Source organism: Netta rufina, assembly GCF_964035555.1.
Source record: "Netta rufina genome assembly, chromosome: 3".
NCBI lineage: Eukaryota > Metazoa > Chordata > Aves > Anseriformes > Anatidae > Netta > Netta rufina.
In genome coordinates, this window is record NC_140125.1 from 62,448,496 (window position 1) to 62,467,556 (window position 19,061).

General features: G+C 42.3%; 1 long non-coding RNA gene across 1 annotated transcript; it reads right to left on the bottom strand.

The window, feature by feature from the left end:
- Positions 1-12,339: 12,339 nt before the first annotated feature.
- Positions 12,340-18,672, bottom strand: LOC311207557. The gene is made up of 7 exons (XR_014618271.1): positions 18,651-18,672; positions 16,632-16,684; positions 15,916-16,018; positions 15,326-15,411; positions 14,204-14,229; positions 13,546-13,594; positions 12,340-12,966 (listed from the first exon to the last, which is right to left on the bottom strand). It is a non-coding gene; the product is annotated as an uncharacterized lncRNA (long non-coding RNA).
- Between the last annotated feature and the right edge of the window lie 389 nt (positions 18,673-19,061).

Here is a 19,061-nt window from a genome sequence, read left to right on the forward strand (position 1 = left end):
GGAGAGGGGAACGGCGGGGAGACAAAGCCACGCAGACAAAGGGAGGGGAGAGCAGAGCAGAGCAGAGGAGAGAGCGGCGCTTTGTGTGGCTGCCGGCCAGCCCCCAGCGCGGCAGCCGCGAGCCGTAGCTGGAGGAAGGGGGAGGCGCTGCGCCCCTTTGCCTTAACGGGCAGGCACCGGTCCTAGGGCGGCCCTGAGGCCGGTTCTCCCCCTTGAGGCCGCTTCTGGCCCCTCAGGCGGGCTCCGCTCGCCCCCCAGCCCGCTTCTCCCCCTCAGGTCGCCCCCCGCACGCCCGCCCCTTCAGGGGGCTTCTCCCCTCGCCTCAGGGCGGCTCCCGCCAACGGCCGCCGCCGCCCCCGTAACGGTCGCTGGCTCCTGAGGCGGGGTAGGGACGAGGAGGCGCCGCCTGGGGCTGGGGCAGCCCAGGGACATTTGGGACTCGTGAGGGGAGAAAAGCGGCCAGCCCCTGCTAGAGCCCTGGCAGATGTGTGTTTGGTGTGGGGATCCTCCCGGCTGCCAGCCCCCGGCACGCCTCGCCTGCACACCTTGCGGAGGAGACTTGGGAAGCAGCCCCATGGGCTCCGCCAGACCTGTAACTCCAGCCAGGCAGGGAGGAAGGCACCCGGTATTACTCCCTTCCTCCGAGGCAGCTCAGTGACAAAGAACCGCTGCCACCCCTCAGCACGCAGCCAGGCACCCTTCAGCATCTCTAACCCATGAAAAATCCTCCAGCCGGCACAGGGGAGCGAGCAACGGCAGCTACAGCACACGTTCAGGCACCAAATGTGAAATTCACCTATTCACAGGCGTGTGTGCAAGTATGTGAGATGTGCAACTGCTGCTCAGTGACACAAGAACAACCTCTTCAAGCATTTGATGCAATAATTCAGTAAAAGCCCTACCACTCCCAGGTTAATCTGAAGCAGCAACACACACAAGGCAGCTGTACACAATTTTTCCAGCTAATTTATAATTTGAAAGTGTCATTAAAAAAAATCAGCTTTTTAATTGCTGAGCTCTCCCCCCATATTTAAAACTTTACAAAATTAAGCTTTCTGAGAAGAAATTAATAAAAGCTATTTTAGTGAAAACTTGTGCTGTGGCTTTAAGTCATATTCTTTATAAAACTTGAGTAGTTTGTGCCCTTCTAAAATGTACTTTTCCAAATACAGCTGTCAGCTGGGTAATATCAATATCTACAAATTTAGCAAACTTTTTTTTTTTTCCAGGGAAAATACTGCAGCACCCAAGCATTATTTTCAGCTGTTTGTAAAAGCTGTTTCAGTGAGGTATGTACAGTACAGCTGTAAGGTCGAATCAATTTACGAAATTTAGATATTTCCTTTGAACTAATAGGAACAGGAAAAATGTTTGTCAGTGGAGCTAAGTACAGATGGCAGACCACTGAGGAAGTAATTCCCACTTTCAGGCCCACTTTAGAAGGGAAAACTACCTCTATGCACTTTCATTTTCCTCCATAATATGGATGTAAAACAATAAAAAAAAAAGACTAAGATAAATGCAGTGAACAGATACGCACCCCTATTTAAAATCACAGCTGACCTGGAGTCGAGAGTTGCTGCTACTTGATCCTTTGAATTTGTGTAGAGAGGAGGAAGCAGAGACTCTGATATGCAGTTCCTATAAATACAGCTCAGTTATTAGCCTCAATATCAGAAGGATGAAAACAAACAAGTGTTATGCCTAGAAAAGGATCCATGGAACTGTGAAGTGAGTTTGCTTTTTCTTGAGTCACACAGAACATCTACTGGGGGGACTGGGGGCAGGCTGTCAGGAACATTTGCAGACACTTATTTGGTGACTTGGATTTGCACTAAGGGCTTCATTTCATATACTTGAAAATCTGATGACAACTCACCATAACAAAAATTGTTTTAACTCCTAAGTCTTCTTGGAATACCACCTCACCACCCTCGCTTCTGGTGCGATTTTAACAACTGCAGAGCTCCACTGAAGCCACAGCTGGACAGAGCCGCAAGAATGAAGCAGTAGAAAAATAAATTTGGCCATGATTACACAAGTAACTCAAAAGAATCAGAGTTTTATAGTTAATAATTATGCCCTAAACAATGAAAATCCTAGGAGACTCAGCTGCAGTGGGTGTCTTACCTTCAGTTCCTGCAATGCCTATTAAGATGGCGTGGCATCACCCTTCCCAGTGGTCCTACAGCAAGTATTATTACAGGCAGCGAGTGATACAAGTCCCCTGGGCTGCATCTGTTGCAGCACAGCCACGCGCTCTGGTTTTGATTTAGTATAGTTTCATATAGGAAGTCTTGAAACAACTCTTCTGAAGTGCTTCTCTCCCTCTCTGCTCCTTTGCTATAGGACATGTTGGTGGAAGAGCACTGGACTGCTCAGTTCTGTGAAGTGCATGTTCTGAGAGGCCTTCCCCCAATACCTGCCACTGTTCTCTCCCCTCTATTCAATGTCACCCCCCATATACAGAGGTACATCCCCCCTGCAATATCAAACATCCCGGAGCTCTCATTGTGAAAGAAAGGCACAGCTGAAGTTACAATGCATTTTAGCTCACATTCCATTAATACCTTTAGTGTTTTTTTTTTTTTTTTTTTCCCCCTAATTTGAATTACAGGACTTTAAAAGTAATTTATCAGTCACGGATTCAGAGCAATTATTGTAGAATTCAGTGCATTTCGCACCATACTATAGGTTGAAACAAATATTCAAAGAAACGTGGAGTAGTAGAGCACTATTTTTGCATGCACACAAAACCAGCAAAATTGCCTGTGTATATAGAAAAGCCAACTCAAAGCCATCCCAGTCTATTATCACTCAGAAAACAGATGCTGAGACTTGTAAGGAAACTATAAGTGCCCTTTGCTTAGCAGAGAAAAAGTGTAACAATTTGGTATTCAGAAAGGATAAGGAACAAGCCAGGAGAGATTACTGTATTTTATAGACACACATTGTGCCAGTCTTTTTAACACTGCATGCAGTTCAAATTCTTCCACTTAGAAAAGGATGTGGAAGAGGAAACTGCATTAAAAAAGCATAACAAGAACGCTCAAGAGGTGGTTTTCACTGCTAGCATAACTAAACTGTTGAAGGGCTCTTCGACATGGCTGAGAGACAGACGAGGGAACATAACAGTGGCCTGCAAAGTCAGAAGTGGCATGGAGAAAAGTTCCAGTAGAAGTAGGAGGCACCGAATGAACCTGCAGACAGCAAGCTCAAAACAAGAGCCACTCCTACACACCTGGAACAAGGGAATTCAATGCTGCAGAAAACTGTAGGTATTTCCATAAACCCCCAAAGTACTTAGCCTAACAGAAGGAACTCCCATCTAGTATCATTATAATGCAGAGGTCACCCCAACTTAAAGTCTGCAACAGCCTACACCAACTTCTGTAAGAACATACCAGGGAGTACTCCTACTACCTATGCTTGCCCTGGTTTTGCATTTTTCCATTTGCTAATGTCCACTACCAGAGATCAAATATTGCTCTTAACTCTTCGGTCTGCCTCAACAAAGCAATCACTCATCAGTTCCTTTCATCCCAAGTCCTCCCCACATCATGCAGAAGTATGCATGCCAACGTCCCTCTTCCTCCAGATTCCCTCTAATCACATATTCCTCATCCCACTGCAGACCTGCAGACCACAGATTTCCCATGCAAGCAGCTCACAAGCTTATCAAGGGTGAGAGGACTATGGGAACGGACTTACAGAACTGAAGAAAAATCACTGCTTTACTATTGCTGTGGGTATGAAAATAAGTTAGGCTCCTTCTCTGCCCCATTCCTCTCAGCACCTGGTGCATTACAGCATCAGATGTTACCCTCAGCCTCGCAAAGCTCCATGGAAAGAGGAGAGAAGGCATTAAGCAAAGTGAGAGCATTAGCTGCCATCAACTCCCTCCCAACAGTTTTCAGGATAGGACAGGGGCTGGAGAAAATGGACTCCCCCACATCCAAGTGCATTTTGTTTTATAGTAAGGACTTCAGGAGTCATGCAGAGGACTGCAGAGAGCACTACTCCTCCTAGGTACCTGACTTGGGAGCACCTCAAAGTCGCTTCAGGACAGCAGTGCTGCCCCGTCCACTTATGCAGTGGGAGGCAGCCAAGTGCTGAAGCTGCAACTTGCAGAGCAGAGCCGTAAGCTAAGTGTCAAGGCAGAACCAATTGCTCGATTTAGATCTTCCTCCACCCCAAGCACACATCCGGCCCTGCCTCTTGCCTCCCTGTACAGCAGATCCCCGTCCTGACCAGCTGCTGCCAGCCTGCCAGGATTTGATGCACTTACAAAAAAGAGGAGAGGGATAACTGGGATCACCTAAGCCCAGGTTGGTAACTTTGTGTGTTCAGCCCACCCCCAAACCCAGGCAGCATGTCACTAAGTTGGAGACCATTTCCTCCCAGGTCCAAGAACCTTTCCAGGAGGACACAGAACAGCCTGGTCAGTCCTAGATGGGGCTACATGAGACTGTTGCCCAGCCCTAAGGCAGAAGTAGGCAGCGCAGCACGGTCAGATGCCAGTACCTGGACTCACGTCCCGGCCTATTTGACTAGTAATGACATTGCTGATTACCCAGGAGGGAAAGTGCCTGATGCAGCAGTTGCAACACAGCTTTCAGGTGAAGTGTTCCAGACTACTTAACACGTAAAAACAACCTAAACATTCTTTCAAGCATGGGTGAGCCCAAATAACCTTGTGCCTTTCAAGTCCCTGTAAGACTGGCTGTTTTTCCCCTCTCCCCTCATGCTCCTTGCCAGGTACATGGCAGAAATGACTACATCAGTGCAGCATTTCTGCAGATCCCAGGGGCAGATAATAGAGCCTTTTGTGTGACTGCATTTATGTTTTTAAGGACATCTGGAGCACAACGCACTAAGGGAGTTCTCCATTTACCTCACAAATTACAGACCAGCACATGAGGATGAGGAACTGCTACTATCAGTACCCCAGCCTCTGCTCACTGCTTTTCAAGTCTTTTTTTTGGAAGTCCTGCTCTTCACTTGTGAGATACTGGAGTTGGATCTTAAGCTGTCTCAGCTGGCAGACATGCCAAAGTTTACCCTTTTCTTTTCCATCTCAGGCAGAGCTAACCAAACATCTCTTCACAGTTTTGTACAGGGCAGCGCAAGCAACATAACCTGTTCTCAAACCTGAACAAATCCTCTAATTTAATATGGGTAGGACTATTACTGCTGCATTATGCTGCTAGAGGTAAGCAGCTCTTTTGTTCTTCAGGGAAGGTAAATTTTAATTTTACCTAGCAACTGGGCACTAGAAAAAATAAATTGCTATTTAATTTTTCACCCCGCTGTGATCCATAGGGGACATGAACATTATTCATTCAACCTGCCTTCAGAAAACAAACTTAGAGTCTCGATCCTCTAAAAATAGTGTTTTTTTTTTTTTTCAGTTCAGATCTTAGAAGTAGAAGCAAACAAGAATTACAGTTTCATTTTAAAGTTTCATTTTAAGTCTACCAGGGTCAATTTAAAAAAGAACTTCTTATCAGTTTATCACTACTTAAATACATGACTGATAAACCACGTTCACAGATGTCACATTCAAGTTAACCAAAACACTTCCAGTGGTTCCAGGCTTCTCCAGATGGACAGCAAAGCTTGAATGAAGAGCATCTACAACAGTGAGAGGAGTCATTGCAACTGCGTGCAAATACATTTCTACTGCTAATACGTCCCTTCCTAGTTCTAGCAGGATCAATATAGATATCTGAGCACGTTCATAAAAATAACCAGATCACTGATGACAGTTAGCTGCTGGAGCTTCTAGTTTCTCTTCCAGTTTACGTGGTTTTAGATTTTACTGCCACATCCACAGCAATAGCTTATGCCTCTCAAGAAAAATTAGGAAAATAAGTTCTTACATAAATGTGCTCATTTATACTAACATGTAAGTGTTTGATTTAGTGCAAACATTCAACTACTTTCAATTTCCATTTAAAGGACCAGTCCAAGTGAGCAAATTTAATGCATGAGAGCTGTTTACCACTTTCAGACCAGTATTGATACAGATCTGCTGAGGCCAGAAGAGGCAGTAAGCAATGCACACAGGAATCTAGTCTGAAAATGTTACGGACCCTTCCAGTCTAAGCACACAATGGAAAAAAAAGGAACCAAAAATGTGCAAGGAATGCTATTAAGGTGGAAACATTCCTATAAGCTAGGCACACCTGATGCGAATACCTTTCAAAACCAAACACGAGACATTCCAGCTTAGCAGCTCTCCTGCTTTCTATAGCTCAGATGAGATACCACAGATGGGTTCTTCCACCCTCTGGCTGATGGTTCTGTGTCAATAACCCACCAGCATTTCCTCCGAGTTTTTTTTTTTTGTTTTTTTTTTTTTTTTTTTGTTTTTTTTTTTTTTTCTTTTTTTTTTTTTTTTGTTTTGTTTTGACTCCCATTTGCTAGTCAGAATCCTTGGCAAGCAAGCAGCCTATGCCCCCCAGTAAAAAAGTTCATATAAAGGTCTGTTTCACTCAAAAAGCCCAGTGGAAGGGACAGTGTCTCAGCCAACCACAGAAAGCAAATTAATCCCACTGAACTTTCTGCAGCTTGGCCCAAACCAAAAAAAAAAAAAAAAAAATTCAGCATTGTTATTTAACAGCCAAATTAGAGGTAGGATTGGACTGTATATGAAGACAGACCAGGATTTTTAAAAAAAAAAAAAAAAAAAATCTCTTCATCATACTGCTAATGGAAGCTAAAGAAGCAGCTCAAAATGCTTGGTTTCAGGGCAGGATGCCAATTCTGCTGATACTTATTTTGCTGCTGCTGTAGTCTAGTTATCTTCACAGTACATTTCTGCCTTTTTAATGATTATGAGGTGCCTGTTGCCTAGCCAGCCCTCAAAATAGTCAAGGCAAGAAGAGCAAATTCAGAGCCTAGTTGTGCAGAACTAAAACTTTTCTGGAAAGAACTATTTTCTTGTTAAGAACAGTATAAAAGGACAGTTAATATTTTGCCTTGATGTGTTGTGAGTTTTTTTTAAACAGAGAGCTCACCTTTCACCTCTTTGTAGCTACTACTTTATTGCCTGGAAATTTCAGGTATGGGGTGCCTAATATCAGTCCAGAAGTGTAGATGTTTCTCTCCTACATCTGAAACAACCCGAAACCCAGCTAGCTGTCATACTTCATAGACCTGCAAGCTACAAAATCAACAACTTATCTGCAGGCTGTCCCTGACCTCTGAAGAGTCAATCACAGTGTCAAGTCAAATCAATTACAGGAACTGGTCTCATTTTTACAGCACAAGAGGTGCCTGAATTTTATTACCACATCCTTGAGTCCTATACAGAAACGTTTCCCAGAGACTTTTCTTCCCTTCACTGGTCTCACATACTGATGTTCTTACGGCCTTTCCACAATTAATGCTGACCATCTATTACAAGACTTACCTCTTGTAATTTTATATCATTGCCTTGGTTCTTAGGACGTTTACTGCTTAGCTTCAAGAAAGCAATACAGGACAGATTAGCACAGCAATAGTACATAAGGTGGAGATACTGAGGAGATAAGGACAGAGCTGAGGACAATACTTTCTGGACACCAAGGTTTCAGTCTTGGCTGAGAGCAAGAAAGCTCACCAGGAGACAGCCCAAAGACTTGAAAGATCTATTGCAGTAGCTGTAGAAATTACAGATTCAGGAGAGAACAATATGCATATACCTAACCTTTTAAAGTTGGTCACGTAATGGCCATCACAAAGTCCATGGTCCTTATGCCACAGCTCATTAAAAGCACACTGCTCAAAGACTCTCCACATAACAATGGCTAGAGGTACTTAAAAGCAAAACCTGAAACCAAACGGGTCAAAGCAGGACATCACCCACAGGATGTTACAGCCTCAGAATTGCTGCCCAGAGGCTGCAAGCCCTACAGGGAACCTCATTTAGGAGGCAAGATGTTAAGCTGGTCTTACTGCTTTATGATGCATTAGTAGGGATTTTGAGTGTGAAACCTTCATTCTCAAGAGCATCTCCTTTTTGATTCCTTTGGTGTGAATTTTCATTTAGTCAGTATTTGACTAAATAGGCAAAAACACCCTGAAGGTCTTCATGCAAAGATCCCTTCACATAGGAAAAAAGACTTCCAGTGACCTGAGAGCCTGTACTCCAAATAAGCAAAAAATATGCTGAATAGGACCTAACTAGCAACAGAATTTCAAAGGCATACAAATGAAGACAAGCTATTTCTAGCAGCTGTAAGAGTACTTCATTTTTTTCAAAAATCCAGATACTGCCTCCCCAGAAGCAGCATTCTCAGCACTGTGATACCCTATCAAAAGCAGTGCTGTAAGATGTTCTGAAGGTAACTCCTGTTCCTGCTGCTGTGCTTTTTACATGATGTGGTTTATAAACTGTAGAACAGGAAGAGGGGGAAGAATTCCCACAAACCAAACTTCTTGTTAGCAATAGCAAAGAGGTGACAGTACACTGCAGCTGTGTTTTCTCCTCTCCAATGATCTTCAGATATTTGAAAACATAACCTTTACTTCCCACTCAACTTGCCAGTTTCAAAACAAAGCCTAAGCATTTGTCCTACTTCAGTTTACTCATCTCTTAGCTTTTCACTACGCAGTGACTGAACCTCACCTTAGGACAGACTAATGGTTCTCCACCTGCAACCCTGCAGATTGCACATTGCAGAGACAATACTCCTTTGGTTACAGGGAAATCCAATCCCAAGTAAAACAGCGCCGTGGAGGTATCAATCTGTGAGAAGGCTGAAGCTCAGAGGTGCCAAAGGTAAGAGCACGCATCAGTAATCTAAGTTTCCACCTCTGACATAGCTCCAACAATAAAGCTGGCCTAGCTCTGGGTCCTTAACTGGACTCCACTTATTGCTGTTTTCTTAGGGTAAGAGTCAAAATCAAGATCAGTGTTAGGACAGCTTCAAATAGTAATAATAAAAAAGTTTAATTGAGCCTCTCCTAGATTTACACATCTTACAATCCATGCAACATTCATGTTTCACTTTTTTTTTTTTTAAATGGAGATGGGTCATAATTGCCAAGTAGCATTCAAATACAAATGAGAATCTCCTCAGGAAATTCCCAGGCAAAGTGCTGGAAAGGATCTTTGTCCTTCTCCTGTTTCTTACACTGGTCATCCTCAAACAGAATACTGAGCAAGGCAGATTTTGTCTCACTCAATACAGTCATTATTCGGAGCATAAAATACTACTTTGTCCTCCAGAGCCTGCAGGAAGTTTGAAACAATGGCTGAGGAGCACTGTCTTCATAGCTCTGATAGCCTAACTGGATTAACAACTAGAAACACATTTGAAAAAATGGAATTAATTTGCTTTCCTTAGATATACACTGGAAAATTAAACATACTCATAATACTGGTTCTAATAATATGTAGAATGTGAATCACTGGCCATACACAGCACATAAAAACTTCCACCTGCACTCGACTCACCTGGAAGTAACATTCACCTGCCAACTTCATTCATCCTCCAAAATACAACTCAAATGCTGTCCTCTCAACTGTGGGAAGTGGTATACAGGAAAAATTACTAGCCCAAACTCAGGGTTAAACGCTCTCCAAATGAGAATTCCTTTCTGTGGGCAAAGTTTAGCACTGCTCAGTCTGCTGTGACACTTCTATTGTCTTAAGTGAATGAGACTATCTTCCAAAACCTGTTGAGCTTCTACCTTTGGAACTTATCACCTACCAAGAATTAATTTCAACATCCATCTTAATCAGTAAAACTCACAACTAAGGATTATACAGCACCTTTGTACTAAGAGCCTGTCTGAAAGAAGGCAGCAGCCCCACTGAAGCTGGCTCACCATGTGAAGCCCAGGCAGCACACCTCACTGCAGGCTGGTAACTTTGACAGTACACTGAGATTCCTGCATCTTCATTGAATTTGCTCCTCGTTTTCATTTGTAAGCACTCGGGAGAATGCTGATACTTTTGCCCAGTTACTAAGACACAGCAATATTCCAGAACAAAGTTTGTCTAACCACTGCTTTCTTGGATCACAGCCCAACGCTCACGTGACACTTAAGTTCAACCCCAGCAATGGTTAATGCAAGATTTTACCAGCTATTTAAAGCATAAAAAGCTGAAGTGCTTTCACATTGTTTACCGCAGAATCCTAAGTCAAAGCTTTATAAACAGCATGATTACTTTGTAGAACTTCACTGTACCTTTGCACATAGAAATGTCAGCATGTGATGAGTTTGGAACACATGGCATAACTAGACAAACACAAACTGAGATAAGGGTATGTATCCTATCAGTCAAAACCACCACACCAGAACTAGACCCACAAGTGGTTTGTAAACATTATTTCCCTTCATTTCTGAACGGAAAAGCTATTTCAACTATTTTTCTTTCCATCTCAACATTAATGTTAGTTTCCTACACATTTTATGCTAGTCATATTCTGAAACCTCAAAGGTAGAGCCTCATGATTACATTTGTTCATTTTTATTAACACCAGAACTTCTATACTGCTAATGCACATTTTTCCTTGGTTACCCATATTTTGCAGCCTCATGAGCATTTATAGGGAAAGGTTTGCAGGTAACAGCCAATAGGCTCATCACAGACCACATCCACCTTTTCCTACACCAAGGGCACAACTTTCTCATGATCAAACACTGTTCGCTGACAGGCTTCCACCATCTGATGCACAGATGCAGCATGATTCCCTGCAACCCTTTGTCTAATACTGCCAATTCTAGATCAGAGAACATCCAAGGAATGTTTTGGAAGATTTAGATTGATGTGAAGTACTTTTGAGTACCTGAAGCATTACTCACAATCCTCAAACTCTCTCATCTTCTGAACACAGAACAGCAACATCCCCACCAATTTTACTGGATATACACATTGCAGAAATCTTCTTAAAAGCTTCTGTGATACTAGCCTCATTAGCTTCAGCCAAAAAGATTTTGCACTCCAAAAATATACCATAAAAATCCACTTCTTACCCTCCAATGTTATGTGAGTTACGGACAGATCCTTTCAGAATGTCTAACATGCTACTTACCAAAAAGTTGCTGCTGTATTACCCATTTTTCTGGTCTTCAACATCTTCCTTCTCCACACCCCCATCCCACCCCAGAAGACAAGTGAACAACCTCGTGAAGACTTGCAACTTTGACTTACCAGCCAAGGAGCTTCACCAAGTGCTGTCAACAGCATCAAGATCTCATCATAAAAAGTGCTGTGGACAGAAGATGGAGACTGAACCCTTCACACTTCTCAAGTGCATGATCATCAGCAGAGTTTACACTGTCCAGGAGGCAGTCAAGCACAGTGTGGAATGTCACATGGCCAGTACATCCTGTACCAGCCAGTGCAGGAAGGCCAGGCTGCCTTCGCAGTTCTTGCAAAGTACAAGCTGCCAAGGAACTCTGTGACTACAAACCTGATGCGCAACAGCTAGCAGTTTTTCACATCCTTCTTTATTCAAGAAAGAGCATGTACAATACATTGCACATAAGAATACCTACCCTTCTCAGCAACATTCATTTTAACAAAAATTCAGAATTTTGTTGAAAGCCATCAAGTTCTTCTGCAATCACATTCTGCAGCTTCCAGTACATCCAACAGACTGATTTACACTTACTTGTGGAGAATGAGCAGCCTTTGGCCAACATAGCTGCTCACTAGCAATAACCAAAGCAGATGAGACACTCAGCAAGCCAATACACACCTGGACTGCAGTCAGATCATTAGCGTACATCTTTGCAGTCAGATGGTTACTCATTTCAGACCTCCACAATGTTTTAGATGCTACTGCTCAGTGTTTTGCATTTCTGTGGTATTTGCTATTTACAAGTAAGCATGTTCCATGAGCTGTAGGAATTCTTCCAACTTTCTAAAGGAAGTTGGTTGCTAGCACCCAATGCTGTCATTTTTGGCTGCAGACCACAGGGTGGTTACTGAATCCTTTTGGAATGTACCAAAATACAGAAACTGCAGCTTTATTAATTGCTGGTTATCACGCCGTTGTTGTATTCCTTCCTTTAGAAAGCATTCCTGACAATGAGGTTAAAGAGTCACGCTTAAAGGTGGATTGCGTCTTAGGTACATAACTTGTCTTTAAAGACAACTGAGGCAACCAATTCCTGATCCCTCCCCTTTGTGGAGGAGTGCTTGTTTGCTGCACACAAATACACTGCTAACATGTTACTGCATGGTTAGTTTTCAACTGACTGCTCCAAGCAGAAGTTCTAACACGTGTACTCCTTCTCCCTCTGCTGACATTTCCCCTCACACAGGGAACAGGTAACACTGCCAGTGTTTTCCACCAAAGGCACAGTTCCATTGTGGTATTGGTCTTCTCACACTAAACTGGCAGCCTATGAAGCCCCACCCGTCCTTTTCCCCCCTTCCTTTTCCCCCAGTAGATACAGAAGCCAGTGCAAGCTTTAGTCGATGCCTTTTTTGTAACCACAACTTCCCTCATGACACCTGAATTCCCTCCTTACAAGTGTTTCAAGTTTATGCTTCTGCACCATCACCTCACCTACCTCCCAGATGATACCACCTTCAGGAATCAGACTGTTTAAATTTGTGTAACCAACCGTGCACAGCCTACCTGCAACTTCCAGTTATTTCAGTTATTACAGATGCTCAGTATCAGCAAGTCTGCATGCCCTTGTATTTTGAAGGGGTCAATAAACTCGGGTTTCTTTTTCATGTAAAGATCACTCACTTCCCTATTTATTATTATCCTTCCTACAGTTGGCAGCTTATTTATGGAAAAGTGTTTTTTAAATACGCAGACAGTGATTTTGGTTCACATGCAGTTATTGAAAACAGTATCTGCTAAACAATTGCAATAACTGTTTCAGTATGGTTTTAAAAAGCATGGTCCCACTCCAGGCGAGAAAAGCTCTTCAGACATTACACTTTCTTCCAGTTACAGATCATCCACAGTTGTCAGGCAGCACTGACAAAAATGTTCCAACTCAGCACTGAAAAAAGGAGAACAAGGTCTAAATAAAATGGTTCATTTGAGGGAGAAATTTCAACTTGCACACTTTTTTCCGAAAGCACCTAAAATCCCATTGAAGATTAATACTTCTCAAAAGTTTAAATTAAGTCTTCTGGTCTCATCTCAGAAGCCGGATCCGGATTAGGGTTTTCAGCAAGGAATTCAGGTTCGGGATAGGATCATCACAGACGAGACACAGAAGCAGTATGGCAAATGTAAATCTAATACAAGATGTACTTATATATAGCATTTCTGATTGCTATACAAAAATCAGAAATTCTAATATGTCTTTTGACATATTAAATAAAGTAAGCATCTAGAACTTTTAATGTAGATTTAAAGGTTATCTACAGTTAGGCACAGCTACTAGCACTAGGTGCCCTGGGGAACAAGAGGTCCTAAATTCAGTCCATGTACTGAATAAGCAAATATACTGACTTAATCAATTATTGTGATAAGCATATCAGCAGCTGTCATAGTACTAACAGTTCCCAACCTGTAAGCACAGAATTACTTGAGACCTGATGATAAAATGCTTGGAAGCTTTTTAATTACATACCTGAACAAACTAAAAGCATTTGTTCATACAGTTTGGGCCACATGCATGCCTGAAAAGAGAAACGCACTAGTTTAGAGATTTTCTTCCATCACTCCAAACACAACTTCCTATCTATATAGAATCTCACAGACCAAACTGCATTATTAAACACCTAGTGGGTAAGAATCAGTACTCCACAAGTTCCATAAAACAATCTGGAAATATTCTCCTACCACAGTAAGTCTTCTTGCATCTCTTACCTGGCTACTGCTTAACTTGGCTATGAACTGTGACAAGCATCTAACCAGTCAAGTTTGAATCTCCCCATACCAAAAATCAAAACCTTAATTTCTGAATTAGCTAATATGTGGTTCTCAGCTTGCATCACAACATTAAGAACTCCAGAAAAAGCTAAAATCAATCAACAAGCAAGCATTACATAAACTGCATCCAGACTACATTCTTCCAAACACTACTGTCCTACAAACAATAGGAAAATTAGGTATCTCATTTTGAGCTAGACCCAATAAAACTTTGGTTTAAAACCAAGATAGATTATAAAACACTTCATAAGTTTTCCATGGTTCTTCACTGATCAGACATACCAATAGTTTTGGGCATCACCATTCCAACAGAACAAGCTTTTTAATTTAATCATGCCATTAATTGGAATTCATACCTTCTAGAAGCAGCCTTCAAGCATCTCTGCAAAGAGAAATTGCAACAGTTAGTTTTACTAACAAGGCTTGCTACTTCCAACTTCTCTAGATCAGCCATGTCACAGAAATTCCACTTCCTACTTGTAATGCTGCCTGTCTAAACAATTCATCATTTTACACATAGCATTACAGCACAAAAAGTTTCACTCCCACGTTTTGACTTTGCACACCGGGACAAAGCCTGCTCTTCAAAATGAACGCTCTTCAAAGCAAGCTGTTGGTAGTTAGGCAAGATCTTTAAATACTTTTTTTTTTTTAGGAAGGGAATAAAATTATGGGCGTGTAGTGAGACAGCAAGATTAGAACCTGTCTTCAGAACACTTAGATTTTTAACTTCGTAAATGAAAGATGCACAAGTTCAGATTCCAAGTGCATTTCATTGAAAGGGATTAAGTTCAGGTACCTGTGTAAGAATGAAGGTTAGGGAAACTACCAATACATCTGAGGAACCTTCAGTGTTCGCCTACATATTTCTTCCCTGCTTCAAGTATAAGTTTAGTCTTAGTCTTTCTGAATTAGTTTAGTTCTTAGAGCACTTTTAATAACTAGCAAACATTTGGTTTTTTATCAGCTCTAATACCAGATACCTGAAAAAACAAGGATCTAAAATTGCTCTTCCAAGGTGCTACTATTTGCTGGGCAACAGCACATGCCCACATAAAGATGGACACGAGCTGAGTGAGTTTTAATAGACCCGAGTCTTTTTTAAAGACCCAAGTCTAGTTTTAAAGACCCAAGTCTTTATTCACAACATCTAGCTTGTATATGCAAGCAACCATATAAGTTGCACTAACTGGGAGATCAAATAACTTTTGAAAGAAAAGTGGTTTCATCTCAGAAGCCAGATCCGTATGAAGTTTTTCATCAGCAAATCAGGTTTGGCAGTTTCATCACAATCCACCACTTTTATAATTAGAATAGTTTTCTAATATCAGAGCCACAACACAAGTAATAGATTTATATATCCCACAAAATAAGCTGTCTTTCATATGCAGATGCACTGGAGAGGGAATACTCAGAGCTTTAAGAGGGAATACATTTCAATTAACAAACAGTTCTGGCAGTTCAGCAATAAGCATTACCTCTGTGTGTTGTACCAGGAAATCCTGTTGTCACCAGGAAATCAATCACAATGAATTTTCCCATTATTCAAAGCTGCTCAGACATTCTAGAAAGGAATAAAATGATCAGTTACAACACGTCATGTAATACAGCCCATTAGGAATGACCAGGTTTTAGTCTAGTGGATCACCTTCCTCCCAGAGTTTTCACTTTCCAGACACAGCCACTAGTTGCACAGATTTGAGTCAGTTAAGTTAGACTAAATACAGACCCTGATATTACTACTTTGAATTTCCAAGTCAGAATAACAAAAAATCTCCAGATGTTACCCTTTTCTTCACCTAAACACTTTAGTTAAATTTCCAATAAAGTCTACATTGACAAATAAGTCACCCTGAGGTGATGTTTGTCAAATTTAGTATGTATGTTCAGACATTTTAACAGCTCCTTCAAGTGCTATTTGAAACACTGTTCACCTGTCTTCCCAGTCTGCACATTTCAAAAACAAATCACATCAAATAGCATGCCTGAAATACAGCAATAATTCAGTTCTAAAGCTCATGACAAGCCTACTAATTTGATCACACATTTATGTTGTTACACCACTTACCATATTAATGTATCCCTGCAAATTATTGAAAAGATAGCTTTCATGAAAATCCACTTCTGCGTACCAAATATTCTTCTAGTTCAGATGGTGCTTCCATAAAGGGCTAGAATTGAAATTAAGCAGAGATTAGTTTAAGCAGAAAACATCTCACAGCATTACTAAATCAGAATTTTACTAAGTCAGAAGTGATAAACAAGCACCAAGAATTCCCTTTTTCATAGTATTATACTATAAATCTTTAAAACCACTGCAGATTCTGTACATGCTAGGAAAAGTTGGCCTGAATTGATTTTGGACCCTTTTTGCAACTACTAAATATGGCCATGTGTGTGGAAACACATTAGCTCCAAAACACACCCAATACTAGACAGCTAACTTGCACCATCTCTGTAATCAGTACAGTTCAGCAGAAGTTAACCAACTGATTTATCACATAGGTCTTCATGCTTATTCAAGTGATACAACAAAAGAAATGCCACTAAGAGCACCTGACCTAAGCACTAGCCTGAGTAAAACAAAAATGACATGTATTACTCAGTTTAAACTGTTTTTCCATTTTGTCCCACTTGATAGTCATACAAAGTGCCACCTATTACCCTTTACACATCCTGTACTTTCAAACAAAAAATAGGGAATAACAAAAAATTGAAGCATTTATTGTTTTCATCAACAGTACGAAAAAAGTTACTTCAAAAGCAACAAAATAAATCAATTACCTTACTGCTTCTGTATAATATATTGGTCATCATTGAAAGCTTCCACTTCATACCTAAAAACAAACAGTAAACAAGTTTAATACTTGAAATAAGTGAATACTTAGTACCAGGCCATTAAATCATTCACATTTTGAGACTTAGTCTCAGAAGTAATGAAATGTTAAACAATTCAGTCCTAGTTTGCAGCTTTTTTTTTTTTTTTTTTAGAAACCAGCAAGAAAGCCATTTTTTAGTAACAAACGAATGACAAGTTACATCTGCTTGAAATCCCATATTAAAGGGATTGTAAAAATAACTGCATAATAACTGCATCTATCCACTGCTAATCTTTTATCCAGAAGATTTTTAATGAAAATTTGTTGGTTCAAGATTTTAATCCTTTGTGCCTACATAACAATTTCATTTTGTACACAGATAATTCAATTTTAACTACATATCAAGTACTTAAATGTCACCTCACCCAGCAAAAGAAACAAGAAAGTAAAACATTTGTTTCATCGTATATAACCCTTAAAACATGTAGCTTGTAAAACGTCTATTACTACAATGTGTAGATGAAATAAATGCAAGAGATTACTAAGCTTTGTTTTGTTTCATATCACCAGAACAATTTAAGCCATAAAACCCTCAAGTTAAGTATATTATTGCACCCAATAATCAAGGCTTACTAACAGCTTGTAAAGACACAAGAACTTCACTGTTCAGTAATCTAATAGTGTCTGACTGGGGCTATCACTGGACAAACTAATTCAACACAGAATGAATGAAGCCGACAGCTTTTTACATGAACACAACCACCTCCTAATCTCTGCTTGCAGATAACCTAGAATCCTTGCTGCTTTGTATTGCATTGCCCGCTCTTCCAGAAGGACTACTGCTCAATCACATTGGCACACCAAGAAGGAAAAAGGTGCCCTTATCACTGAACTTGGGAACAATACTCCCCAGCATGAACAAGTTAGGGAGCCAACATTACTGCAGTGCCAGGTGCATGGAGGATTTTTGCACATTTCTGAATAAAAGCATAGTCATACATTAAGAAAACGTGTATTTATACATTTGCCAGGAAATGCAAAGTTACATTTACACATGAGTTATCATTTGTTGGGGTCTTATGAGGGTCTCTAGTGGTCCTTGGGGGTTTTCACCCTCATCAGGGAGAAGCCTGCTTTTCCTTAATTGTTTGTAAACTGCTTGAGGACATTTACTTGCAGTTTGGCAAAGCTTCCATTGTCACATTGTTTAACTGACCAGGGGGTTACATGAACCAAACAGCATGTTCCCTAAGTCATAAGGAACTTATCTAGTCATCCTGCTGTAAAACTTAGCCTTTTGTTATCACCTTAAGCCATGTATTTTTTTTTATAATTTCAATAAATCCCTTTTATTTTCTTCTCATTACCTAGAAAGAAAAGCAAGCATCAATAGTTAGGACACTGAAGTGATCTGAATGCTCAGGTTAAAAAAAATTAAGGATTTTTGGCAGTATCCATGGATTTTACAATAACTATTTCTGTAACTTGGTATAAGGCAACACACTCTGATGCAGAGTCCTCTGCAACAAATACTGCCGTGACCCATAAGCCTTATTAGAACTCCTCTCTCCTATTGCTGCGTTTCTGCCAAGTCCTTTATCAGCGTTAGAGCCGCAGATTTTAGCAGCGCTGCGCGGCACAGCACAGGGCGGTGTCAGCCCAGGCAGGGGCTGCTCCCATCCCCAGCAATGTCTGTGGCAAGATGGCCCCCGCCGCACACGCGGCCGCCGCCCGCACGGACTACAAGTCCCGGCATGCCCCGCGCCGCCGCGCTCCCGCCTCCCTCCCCACGGCCGCGAGGGGCACGCCGGGACCTGTAGTCCGCCCCCCGCCGGCGGCAGAGCGCTTCACCCGGTGCCGGCCTGGCGCCACGGAGCGGGCCCCGCTGCCGTCCGCGACCCCACAGCGGAGCGAGCTCGTCGGGAAACCGATCACGAACGGGCAAACCCGGCCGCCATCCCCGCCCCGCCCGCACGCTCCTTACCTCCCGCCTCCGCCGCTCCGCAGGAAAAGAGCTGGCGCGGGCGGCGCGCGCCGCTTTTATAGGCGGGCGGCGGGGCGGGAACGAGGCTGGCCACGCCCCCTCCCCGCCGGCCGGCTGAGGGGCGGGGCTAGGCGGGGACGCGCGGTGCGCGCCCGGCGCGTGCGCGCGCGCGGGTGGCGGGGCCGTTGGCCCGCCTCAGGCGCGGGGCTTCCCCTGGCGGGCTGGGGCCCTGAGGGGAGCCGGGGGAAAAGGGGGGGTTCAGCCAGGCGGTCTCACAGGGTTTGTGTGAAACGTGCAGCTAATAAAGGCAGAAGTAACACATGTCCACATCCTGAACTCACAATAAAACATTGTTGGCTGAGCTCTTTTGTCTGTTCCGTCAGCGTTTCCCAGGGCTCCGGCCAGTTCGCT